Source organism: Pogoniulus pusillus, chromosome 15, assembly GCF_015220805.1.
Source record: "Pogoniulus pusillus isolate bPogPus1 chromosome 15, bPogPus1.pri, whole genome shotgun sequence".
Lineage (NCBI taxonomy): Eukaryota > Metazoa > Chordata > Aves > Piciformes > Lybiidae > Pogoniulus > Pogoniulus pusillus.
Window position 1 is genome coordinate 20300872 of NC_087278.1, and position 13015 is coordinate 20313886.

Here is a 13015-nt window from a genome sequence, read left to right on the forward strand (position 1 = left end):
GGTTAGCCTGAGCACACCTCTGCAGCCTGTCCAGGTCCCTCTGGATGGATCCCTGCCTTCTAGCAAGTCGACTGTGCCAATTTCTCTGTACAGACAACCAAATGCTGCTATTGCCCTGTACTTTGTTTCTTCAGTCCATAATCTGTAGAGTACTTCTGGCAGAGTTTCTGGCTGTGTAATTTCCTTGCTTTTTCAGAACAGTAAAGTGAATAGCCAGAAATCCTGCACTGGAGAGCCACATGGGTGTAAACAGTTGGATAGAAACCACCTCATCAACATCTGCTGCTTAAGCAAGCAGGTTAGCTGGTGGCAGCAGTAGATTGTGCTCTGTAGGAGTCACCATTAAGAGACAGAGGACTTTTCCTGTCACATACTTGCTGACAGAGACACAAAGACGTGATGTTCCCTTCCAGACTTGGAGGGGAATGAAGTTTGGCATGAACAGCTGCTTCAGGCAGCCCTTTCCTTCCCTTCCCCCTCTCTAGTTTGTTGTCTGCTCCAGCCTGCTCTCCTCCCTTCCCTTGCTTGCTTCTCCTTAGTAACTTAATTGCTTCCAAACCTTGCTCCTCAGACTTTGTCACTGACTCACAGGATGTCAGGGGTTGGAAAGGACCCAAGGAGATTATAGAGTCCAGCCCCCCTCTCAGAGCAGAACCATCCAATCTAGCTCAGGTCACACAGGAACACATCCAGACAGGCCTGGAAAAGTTCCAGAGAAGGAGACTCCACAACTTCTCTGGGCAGCCTGGGACCCTTAGTCAAGAAGTTCACTTTGTGCTGAGCTGGAACCTCCTGTGCTGCAGCTTCCATCCATTGCTCCTTGTCCTATCCCAGGGAGGAGTGACCAGAGCCTGTCCCCCCTCTGTGACCCCCAGCCCTCAGATATTTATAAACATTGATTAAATCCCCTTTCAGTCTTCTCTTTTCTAGACTAAATAGCCCCAGGTCCTGTGGATCTTGCTGCTGTCCTCAAAAGCTACTCCGTTAAACTCTCTCTCTCAGGGTCCCTGCTATACTTGCAGCTACAAAACCCTGGCACAGACAAGTCCAAGGGCCCTGACCCATGTCTGTGTACTGGTTACTGCATGCTCCATGTGCTCCCCACTCCTGCTGCTCAGGTTCCATTTCCTGCTGTGGGAGCTTTGCCCAGCTGGGTAGCAAAGTTTTCCAGCTAGCAGCAGATGCTGCATCCTCTCCTCCTCTCTGCATGACTTTATGCTCTGTGGGCTGTGGAGCCCAGTTGCTTTTTGACCTCTTTCCTCCAGTTTTGAGGGTTCAAAACCCTGCCTTGTACCTGAGTTAAGGAAAACAGCCTGGTGTGATCTTTGATCACATTGGGTGCTTCTGTGCTCCCCAGCCTCCCTGGGCAACCTGGGCCAGTGTCTCACCACCCTCACTGCAAAGAACCCTTTCCTAACATCCAATTTCAATCCGCCCTCTGCCAGTTCAAACCCATTCCTCCTCCTCCTGTCATTACAAGACCTTTTCAGTAGTCCCTCCCCAGCCTTCCTATAGATGACCAGATCCTTCCCTAACAAGATACTTTAATCTTCAACTTAATCTTCAGAAGAACAGCACTAAATCCCCTTTCTAATTCACCTACCCCCATATTCCTTTCCAAGCAGTGCACTGGAAACCTTAATCCTCTGCTCATCTTGGCACTACTGGAGTGCATTTTTCTCTTCAGATCTTTGAAATGCAGACTTTTCTTTTCATTGCTGTTGTTCACAATCTCCAGAATGTGACTATTCAGGGCAGCAGGGACTTGTCAGTGCATTCCACATTCCCAAATATCCATGCTGAGACTGGCCAAAGTGAGCCCTGCAAAAACAAGGTCTGTTTGCTCTCCGAGCCTTGGTAGGTCTCGCAGCATCTGGCGACGCTTTGCTTTGCCTGATGAGTTCTCATTACCTGCCACAAAACTGCTCAAGGAGAGGCTTAAGTTAACAACCACAAAACATTCCAGTGGAGTATTTTGTTATTTGTTGATTTTTAAACCTCTTAGAGTTAGATTTGTCTGAATTACCATTCTTGTGCTGCGTGGATAATGCAGTGTCCCTCTGTGTAAAGCTTTGGTTGGCAGAGTGTTTGCTGTAGATCCTCTGTTCAGGCCAGGGGCTAAAAATCTGCTCAAATCTCTCCTTTTGTGAGCTCTGAATTCCTTGTTTTTCCAAGTCAGCTGTGGAGTAAGCAACTACTAAGCATAAAATACTTGGAAGCTAATTGTGGTTGTAGTAGTAGGGAAAAAAAACCCAAAAAGAATAGAATTTAGTTCCCTTTAATCTCAAAATATGTCAACAAATCTGAGATCATTCTGATATGGGTCAAGAACTGCCCAGAGAGTGGTGGTGAATGGTGCCACATCCAGTTGGCAGCTGTCACTGAGGGTGTGCCCCAAGAATCAGTGCTGCGCCCAGTCCTGGTCAATGCCTTTGTTGATGATCTGGATCAGGAGATTGAGTCCAGCATCAGTAAGCTTGCAGAGGACACCAAGCTAGGAGCAGCTGTGAATTTGTTGGAGGGTAGGAGAGCCCTGCAGAGGGACCTTGCCAGGCTGGATGGGTGGGCAGAGGCCAATGGGATGAGACTGAACAAGGCCAAGTGCAGGATTCTGCGCTTTGGCCACGACAACCGCAAGCAGCACTACAGGCTGGGGCCAGAGTGGCTGAGAGCAGCCAGGCAGAGAGGGAGCTGGGGGTGCTGGTAGAGAGTAGCTGAAGATGAGGCAGCAGTGCCCAGGTGGGCAGCAGTGCCCAGGTGGGCAGCAGAGCCAATGGCATCCTGGGCTGGCTCAGGAGCAGTGTGGGCAGCAGGACAAGGGAGGTTCTTGTGCCCCTGTGCTCAGCACTGCTCAGGCCACACCTTGAGTGCTGTGTCCAGTTCTGGGCCCCTCAATTCAAGAGAGATATTGAGGTACTGAAACATGTCCAGGAGAGACCTCCAAGCTCGTCCAGTCCAACCTAGCACCCAGCCCTGGCCAATCAACCAGACCGTGGCACTGCCTGTGGTGGGGGGCTGGAACTGGCTGAACTTTGTGGTCCCTTCCAACCTAAACCACTTTGTGATTCTATGAATTAATTCTTTGAGTTGCCTTTAAAAGAGAAGTGCTCTTAGGTGACACTGGTGAAGGAGAGAGATGTTTTTCCTCTCTGCACTATGATTTATTGTAGACCAAAAGCTTTCTTTGCCCTCTGCATTTTGAGGGTCTGGCGTTTTGATGGGCTGAAAATGCTCTCTCCTGAGACTTTGGAAATGCCAGAGCTCAGGACCCCTTCAGTGGCACCACAGCCCAAATGAGCAGCTTTCTAATAATGAAGATTAACACTGCAGACTCCTGGCTCTGCAGAGCACTCAGTTAATTATGAGGTGTGAATAAGGAATGTGTTTCACAGTGCCTTGGCAGTTTTCTGAGTTCACTGATCCACAAACAAGATTATTCTCTAATAGTCCTTCATCTCTGCCATGGTTACATGAGGATGTTCAACTTGAAATTAAATCTAAAATTATAATCTTTCAAGTTGCTTGAGCCACAGCTAAGCTTTTGAGAGTGTTTTCAGGATTAAATATTTCAAAACTTCTTGGGAAGAGAAAATTTATTTTGTCATTCCTCTGGTGCCATTTTTGTAAAGCCTGCACTGTGACAATCCTCTGCTGGAAAGTGTGAATTAGTTCTGGTTTTTGCAATCTTAGAATCAAGCAGGTTGGAAGAGACTTCCAAGCTCAGCCAGTCCAACCTAGCACTCAGCCCTGGCCAAGCAACCAGACCATGGCACTAAGTGCCCCAGCCAGGCTTGGCTTCAACACCTCCAGGGATGGCGACTCCACCACCTCCCTGGGCAGCCCATTCCAATGCCAATCACTGTCTCTGACAACAACTTCCTCCTAACATCCAGCCTAGACCTCCCTTGGCACAACTTCACACTGTGTGCCCTTGTTCACAGTGTATCACAGTATTGTTCTATTGCTGCTTGCCTGGCAGAAGAGACCAACCCCACCTGGCTACAGCCTCCCTTCAGGGAGCTGTAGACAGCAATGAGGTCGGCCCTGAGCCTCCTCTTCTGCAGGCTGCACACCCCCAGCTCCCTCAGCCTCTCCTCACAGGGCTGTGCTCCAGGACCCTCACCAGCCTTGCTGCCCTTCTCTCGACACCTTCCAGCACCTCAGCATCTCTCTTGAATTGAGGACCCCAGAACTGGACACAGCACTCAAGGTGTGGCCTGAGCAGTGCTGAGCACAAGGGAAAAAAAGAAGAACCTCCCTTGTCCTGCTGCCCACACTGCTCCTGAGCCAGCCCAGGATGCCATTGGCTCTGCTGCCTACCTGGGCACACTGCTGCCTCAGCTTCAGCTCCTCTCTACCAGCACCCCCAGCTCCCTCTCTGCCTGGCTGCTCTCAGCCACTCTGGCCCCAGCCTGTAGTGCTGCTTGGGGTTGTTGTGGCCAAAAGGTAGAACCCTGCACTTGGCCTTGTTCAATCTCATCCCATTGGCCTCTGTCCACCCATCCAGCCTGTCCATTTCCCTCTGCAGGGCTCTCCTACCCTCCAGCAGATCCTCTCCTGCTCCTAGCTTGGTGTCCTCTGCAAACTTACTGATGCTGGACTCAATCCCCTCATCCAGATCATCAACAAAGGCATTGAACAGGACTGGGCGCAGCACTGATCTATGGAGCACACCACTAGTGCCAGCTGGATGTGGCACCATTCACCACCACTCTGAGCCCAGCTCTCCAGGCTGTTCTTGACCCCTATCAGGGTGAATCTGTCTAAGCCAGGAGCTGCCAGCTTTGCCAGGAGCTTGTTGTGGCAGATGGTGTCAAAGGCTTTGCTGAGGTCCTGGTAGACTACACCCACAGCCTGCCCCACATTCACCAGGCAGGACCCTAACCATAAAAGGAGTTCAGGTTGGTCAGGCAGGACTATGGCACTGGGTCCCCCATCCTGCCTGTGCTAGAACACCTCCAGAGATGGTGTCTCCACCACCTCCCTGGGCAGCCCATTCCAGTGCCAGTCACTCTCTCTTTCTTTCTTTTTGAAGTCCCTGATATTGTCAGGCAGCCTATAGGGAAGCTGTTTTGGGGGGAAGCTGTTTCTTCAAGGTACATGCATGGCAGTTTTCCGCAGTTCATTCAGCTGCTGCCAGCCTGGGAGTGAGGAACTGAACTGGGGTCCCAAATGCCAGCTGTCCAGCCCTGCTGCATCCCTGGCCCTCAGGCAGTTTGTATGGGATGGAGAAGACAGGGGCTGCTGGCTGGAAACTGTCATACAGTTTGTGATCTCTTGGGAGGTGCAGAGCTATGACTCCTTGAAGACATTTTTACCATTAGTAGGGGTGTCACTGTAGGTGTTTGTGATCTGAGCTGGAGCAGGGTGCCAGAGGAAGAGCTTTGTCTAAGAATTACAGCGTGGAGCCTGCGTTCCTCCAGGCTGTGTGGTACATCTGTCAGCAGCTCTGACTTCAAAGCCTTGCTGTGATGCAGTAGGTGAAATATCCTTAGGTGGATGGTAGCTGTGGCATGCTATTCTTGCTGGTAGAAATGTGAGCCTAGTCTGATTTATCTCAGCTCCCAAGCACTGCATTTTATGATGTCTTTTTCCATTAGATTAAACGGGGCTCTCCTAGGTGAAAGTGCAGTAGTCTGTGGTGAGTTCAGGCTCACAGGATGTCAGGGGTTGGAAGGGACCCAAAGAGATCATTGAGTCCAACCCCTCTGCTAGAGCAGGACCATACAAACTAGCTTAGGTCACCCAGGAACACATCCAGGTGGGCTTTGAAAGCCTCTCAATTGGTTCTGGCAGTGAATGAGGCAGGAATTATAAATTATGTAGTTATTTTATGTCCAAAAAGCCCTGCCCACAAACTGTATGCTAATTAGCTAACTTTGGGCTCTAATTGGGTCAGGAAAATCTTCACAAGGGTGCTTAGGGGCAATTCAGTGATTTAGGAAAGTTCAGAAATTTGGGAAATTCAGGAAATTGGAAAGATTTAGCCACAAAATGGCTCTGCCCCACCTGTAAATAGGCAGCCTGGAGCCCCAGGGAAGGTCTGTTCTACTCATGGGGGTGGACTACAACTCAGTGATAGTCCCTGGCTCCTTTGTGGCAGTGCTGGAACTGCTCAGTGTCTTGGTTGCTGTTGAGAGGCTTCTAGGTCTTCCCAGGCTCTAACAGGGTGCTGGGAAAGAGGCAGACAATCTCTGGCCTGATCCTGGTTCCTCTTGGCAGGGAGGTTTGCAGAGGTGCAGGCAGCATCTCCTGCAGATGTGCAGAGAGCACCATGGTGGTGCCACTTCTCACCACAGCATGAGGCCTTCTCCTGGGAATCTTGAGGCAGTTGAATTTCCAGGTTCTTCAGCCCCAAAACATCAGGGCTAGGCTGGTCTGAAGCATGAGGCAGAGCAGAACATGTTGTGCAAGCTGAGAGTCCCAGGTCCCTCAGCCTCTCCTCCTCAGGCAGTGCTCCAGTCCCCTGATCATCCTTGTAGCCCTCCACTGGACTCTCTCAAGCAGATCCCTGTCCCTCTGGGGAGCCCAGAACTGAAGGCAGTACTCAGGATGGGGTCTCAGCAGTTGTTTTATCATTCTTCCAGACAGAGGGAAAGGCTGACCTTCCAAGGCTCAGGAAACTGGGATTGTTTAGCCTGGAGGAGAGGAGGCTCAAGGCAGAGCTCATTGCTGTCTACAACTATCTGAAGGGAGGCTGTAGCCAGGTGGGGTTGGGCTCTTGTCCCACATAGCAAGGGACAGAGCAAGAGGACACAGCCTCAAGCTGTGCTAGGGCAGTTCTAGGCTGGATGTTCTGAGGAAGTTGTTGGCAGAGAGAGTGATCTGCATTGGAATGGGCTGCCCAGGGAGGTGGTGGAGTTGCCATCCCTGGAGGTGTTGAAGCCAAGCCTGGCTGGGGCACTTAGTGCCATGGTCTGGTTGCTTGGCCAGGGCTGGATGCTAGGTTGGACTGGCTGAGCTTGGAGGTCTCTTCCAACCTGCTTGATTCTATGATTCAGAGGGCCAGCAGCACACCAACCCAAACGTCACCGCTGCACACAGAGGCACTGTTGACTTCACCTTCTCCCATGACTAATTTCCCAATTAAGCCTGAAACTCTGTTGTGCCAGAAACACAACAAACATGGGGGAAGATCTTCTTCTTGCTCTATGGGGATTTATTAGCAAAGATACACTCATTTCACTCTCATCTCCTTGTTTTGACTCGGCGAAGTCCTGACATTTACAGCATGCAAATTTTCTGCTGCAAGAAAAATGAACTGCCTCTTGCTGCCTTGAAACAGTTTGTAGCATGGCCTCTACAGGAAAAAAAAGCACTCAACAACAGAAGGCAGGCAAACACTTTGCAAGCTTCTTTCACCTACTTGGATCTCCATGCTGTTGCAAACATACTCGTGGCAGGACCCAAGATAGTTAACCTGAGACTTGTTCAGATCTGCCTACATCAACTACATGCAACAGGGACTGCTGGGTAGGTAGGCACCAAGGAAGTTCAACCTTTCCCTCTGTCTAGAAGAATGGTAGAACAACTGGTGAGAGCCCATCTTGAGTACTGCCTTCAGTTTTGGGCTCCCCAGAGAATCATAGAGTCAAGCAGGCTGAAAGAGACCTCCAAGCTCATCCAGCCCAACCTAGCACCCAGCCCTGTCCAATCAACCAGACTATGGCACTAAGTGCCCCAGCCAGCCTTGGCTTCAACACCTCCTACTGGGCAGCACCAGTGTACTGTGGGATGTATGTGTAAGTATTTGGTAACCTTTTTGAGAGGAGATCATAGAACCAACTAGGCCTCTGAGGAGAAATCCAGCAGCACAGCTTGTGCTTGGTTTAGCAGTGATTGTGGGGAGATGGTTGGTGAGATGCAGTGGCTGTGGGGCAGCCAAGTACTCCATTCACAACCTGGAGCTGTGTGGCCCCAGAAAGCCTGTCCAAGTTCTGTGTCTCAGGAGCTGTTTGGTGTCTTCCCTCTCAGCTTAGAGCTGTGAGGTCCCAAAGAAGCTGTCCAAGTCCTGCAGGTCAGAAACTGGTCTCTGGGTCCCGGCTGAAGCCAGTGACTGAGGCATGATTGCCCTGACACAAGCAATCTGCAAGCCATAAAGCAAATATCCCTACCTTATTTTTCCAGAGCTGCCTCTGCCAAAGTGCTGTAAGACTGGTTGGCACCCATGGCTCTGGATAAGCTCTCCTCTCGTTGATTTCAGACATGTGTTACCATATCAATGTCATTTGTAGTCTTCTTTGCCTCCTGTCAAGAGGCAGCCTGTCTGTGTACAGCTATTGTGAGATGACAGAAACTTTTCCACTTACAAATCTATCTCTGACTGACAAAGCAGCAGAGGAGAAGCCAGCCTCATGCTTTTTCAAGCTCAGCAATGAGTCATTCTATCAAAGCTGGCATCAGTTGCTTGCAATTCAAAGGCAAAGTTGCCAGCAGGGTGAAAGTATCCTGCACTCTTTTGCTCAAGAAATGCCAGCCCCAAAAGGGAGTAGGAGCTGCCAAGATCAGCCTCACCCTCTGCCTGCAAGAACCAGTGTGGCCTGCTGAACTTAGGGAGCTCACATCTGTTCCCTCCTTCTTCCAACAGCTACTCTTGACTCCCAGCAGGATGAAAATTGATTAATTGGGTTGATCCTAATGAAAGAACCAACCAACTGGACATCCTAAGAAGCTTTTAAGTTAAAAAGCTTAAACTAAACTGTATTTTTTATTACTAACTGTAACCACCTGGAGAAAGAAAGTAGACCCCAAGTGAAGTACACCCAAAAGGACAGACAAAAGAATTTCTCTTCTGGTTCTATTTTGGATGTTTCCTAAATATGAAGTGTAGAAAAGGAGTCACAGTTGTACTTTTCCTGGGGGTGGGATAGAAAGAGGAGGCTATTAAGGTGCTGCTCCTTGTCCCTACCAGCCTGGAACACTGAAGATTGGTCAGTTCAATGCCATTTACTTTCCCCGTGGAGCTAGCAAAAATGGGGCTGGCGAAGTTGCACATCTGAGTTGAAAGAACTGGAAAGTTTCAGCCTAAACTTTCCTCTCAAATCATGGAATCAACCAGGTTGGAAGAGGCCTCCAAGCTCAGCCAGTCCAATCTAGCACTCAGCCCTGTCCAGTCAACCAGACCATGGCACTAAGTGCCCCAGCCAGGCTTGGCTTCAACACCTCCAGGGATGGTGACTCCACCACCTCCCTGGGCAGCCCTTGCTGAGGATGCCACACTCTGCATTGCTTCCTAGCAGTCAAACCAAGAGTGCTGAATCAGTGCATTTCTTTCTTGCTTGCTTTTCCCAGAATAGCCTTCCTTCAGGGCCCGAGGGCAAGAGTTTAACATAGTTAATTCAGGAATGTTTTTTTCTTCCCATCCATTTCACCACTTAAAACTTTGCAAAGTAAACCAGGAAGCATATAAAAGGAAGTGTTCTGGACTAAGCAAAGCATTACTGTTTCACAAGATCTTTTCCTACTGAGATGTGTTTTGGAAGAAGCCCTTTTCCCTTCTAAATAGCAGAGAGACAAGTAAGCTGTTACAGTGGCTGACCAGCAGCAGCCTCTCGTGACATGTCTGTGAACTGTGTTTTAAAAGCCTTGCCTTTGGTTCAGTTCTGCAGTTCAGGTTTACCTAGGTGCTTTACCTAGAATCATAGAGTCACAGAATCAGTCAGGGTTGGAAGGGACCACAAGGATCAGCCAGTTCCAACCCCCCTGCCATGCCCAGGGACACCCTACCCTAGAGCAGGCTGCCCATAGCCTCATCCAGCCTGGCCTTAAACACCTCCAGCCATGGGGCCTCAACCACCTCCCTGAGCAACCCATTCCAGGCTCTCACCACTGTCACGCTGAACAACTTCCTCCTCACATCCTGCTCAACTGCATTTTAACCCCAGCAGTGTGTGTGATGGGCACTTTTAGCAACTCTTTATTTCGCTGGCATTGTTTGTGCCACAGCTATTCTGATTGCTGCTTCACAGGTGTTACATTAATCAATGGCTCAGATCCAGAAATAATGGCAGTTGTCTGTCTTCAGTCTTCCCTGGAAAGATTAACCATGCTTTGGTACTTTAGCTCTTAATTATTCAGCAAGAGGCTGCTTATTGTGTCTGGTAATAGAATCAAACATAAGCACTTAGTGCCATGGTCTGGTTGATTACACTGGGCTGGGTGCTAGGTTGGACTGGGTGAGTTTGGAGGTCTTTTCCAACCTGGCTGATTCTATGATTCAGTGCAAGCATTAAAGAAGGGCAAATGAAGGGAAAGCAGCACTTAGATTAATGAACCTAGAGTCATAAAATGGTTTAGGTTGAAAGAGACCTGAAAACTCATCCAGTTCCAACCTCCTGCCCAAGGCAGAGACACCTCCTCCTAGAACAGGTTGACATCCTACCCTAGATCAGGCTGGCCAGAGCCTCATCCAGCCTGGCCATGAACACCTCCAGGGAGATTGTGGAGGACAGAATCACCCAATGTGATCTTTGATTTTGTGCTCCACAACCTCCCTGGGCAACCTGTGCCAGTGTCTCACCTCCCTTGCTGTACAGAACCCTTCCCTAACATCCAATTTCAATCTCCCCTCTGGCAGTTCAAACCCTTTCTTTCTCCTCCTGTCATTACAAGACCTTGTCAATAGTCCCTCCACAGCCTTCCTGGAGCCCCCTTCAGACACTGGAAGGCCACTCCAAGGTCTCCTCAAAGCCTTCTCTTCTCCAGGCTGCAGAGCCCCAACTCTCTCAGCCTGTCCTCACAGCAGAGCTGCTGCAGCCCTCTCAGCATCTTGGTGGCCTCCTCTGGACTGGCTCCAACATTTCCATGTCCTTGTGCTGGGGGCTCCAGAACTGCACAGAGTACTGCAGGTGGGGTCTGAGGAGAGCACCCATCCCCAGGACAAAAGCTGCTTTGGTTTTTAGCCAAGTGCAGCATCCTGTAAGCTTTACTGGGAGCAGCTAGGCAGGAACTTTTCATGCTTGCCAAGCTTTTAAATATCAGAATTTAAATTCACTTGTGTGGAGATGGAGACTACAAAACCATGTAGTTATTTGCTGCTGCTTATTTCTGGAAGTTGCCAACACAATTGAAAGCAAAGATCTTAGTGACTTAGACTGCAATATTTGTGGTCCTCTTTTTTTTTTTGCAATAGATGATACTGAATTGTGGTCAAAATAGGATAAAATGTAATTATGTTCTTCTGTCAAGTGTTAGGATTATTCTCTTACTGATGTGCTTTTGGCTTTTGCCATTTGCTCTCTGCTGGGATGAGATCTAAAGAAGAACTTTCCAGAGGAAATCCCTTTAAAGAAAGCCATTAATTTTTACTGGCTAGCTTGGGGTTTTCATTTTTGTTGTTCCCAGATGAGCCCTGTCATAACCAAATCATGATTGCCCTCTGATTACAGGCTCACAGGATGTCAGGGCTTGGAAGGGACCCAAAGAGATCATCCAGTCCAGCCCCCCCATTCCAGAGCAGGACCATACAGTCTAGCTCAGGTCACACAGGAACGCATCCATACAGGGCTGGAAAGGCTCCAGAGAAGGAGGCTCCACAGAAGGAGACTCCACAACCTCTCTGGGCAGCCTGTGCCAGTGCTCTGGGACCTTTACAGTAAAGAAGCTCTCCTTTGTGTTGAGCTGGAACCTCCTGTGCTGCAGCTTCCATCCACTGCTCCTTGTCCTATCCCAGGGAGCAGTGAGCAGAGCCTGTCCCCCCACTCCTGACCCCCAGCCCTCAGATAGTTCCAAACATTGCTTAAATCCCCTCTCAGTCTTCTCTTCTCCAGACTAAACAGCTCCAGGTCTCTCTTCCTCAGGCAGTGCTCCAGTCCCCTCATCATCCTTGTAGCTCTCCACTAGACCCTTTCCAGCAGATCCCTGTCCCTCTTAAACTGGGGAGCCCAAAACTGAAGGCAGTACTCAAGATGAGGTCTTACCAGGCCAGAGCAGAGGGGCAGGAGAACCTCTTTTGATCTGCTGCACACACTCTTCCCAATACACCCCAGGACCCCATTGGCCTTCTTGGCCACAAGGGCACTTTGCTGTGCCATGGATTTTCTCCCCCAGCACTCCCAGGTGCCTCTCCTTGGGGCTGCTCTCCAGCAGTCACCTCCCAGCCTGTACTGCTGCAGTTTACTATTACTCTCCAGGTGCAGGGCTCTGCACTTGTGCTCATTGAAGCTCATTTGGTTCCTTTGTGCCCAGCCCTCCAGTCTGTGCAGGTCTCCCTGATGAATGAGGAGGTCTGGTTTTAATTTGAAGAGTGTAAGGCTTTGTGTGTCGATGGTTGTGTGGCAAAGCAGCAGAGGCTACAGCTGCTGGAAGCATAGCATCTAGTGGGTCATGTCAGCAGTAACTGCACAGGCAGAGTGTGCTTGCAGGGCTGCTGACAAAAGCAGTCATTGGCTGCCAGCTTTGGAATTGTTTTCTGTCAGTTTCTTTCTGTTCTGCTCCGTGACTTTGGCACTGAGTCACATCTGCTTGCAAACATCAAGAAGTTTCTCTGTAAGGATCCCAGCTCTGAAGGATGTGGTTTTGCTTATGCAGGCACCTGTCACTCCTGTTTCATAGGAAAAAACATTGCTGGGGATGTCAAAAATAACAGACAAGGAAACAGTGGAGAAGGGGTTTGCTTTTTGTTCTTTCAGTTGGTTGGTTTGAGTTGGTTGGGGGTTTTGTGTTGGCCTTGAGTTGGTTGGGGGTTTTGTGTTGGCCTTGAGTTGGTTGGGGGTTTTTGTTCTGGGTTTGGTGTGTTGCAGGTTGCCTGGGAGAAGAGCCCAACCCCACCTGGCTTCAGCCTCCCTTCAGTTAGTTGTAGACAGCAATGAGGTCTCCCTGTGTGTGTGTAACGTTTCAGACCCCTTGCAGAGCCCCAACACTCTGTGTGTAACGTTTCAGACCCCTTGCAGAGCCTCAACACTCTGTGTGTAACGTTTCAGACCCCTTGCAGAGCCTCAACACTCTGTGTGTAACGTTTCAGACCCCTTGCAGAGCCTCAACACTCTGTGTGTAACGTTTCAGACCCCTTGCAGAG

The 13015-nt window shown here is 49.7% G+C and overlaps 1 protein-coding gene across 2 annotated transcripts in view; it reads left to right on the forward strand.

Annotated features, from left to right (window-relative positions):
* TMTC1 (transmembrane O-mannosyltransferase targeting cadherins 1) overlaps positions 1-13015 on the forward strand; it is a 99079-nt gene that overhangs the window by 19710 nt on the left and 66354 nt on the right. The window lies entirely within an intron of this gene.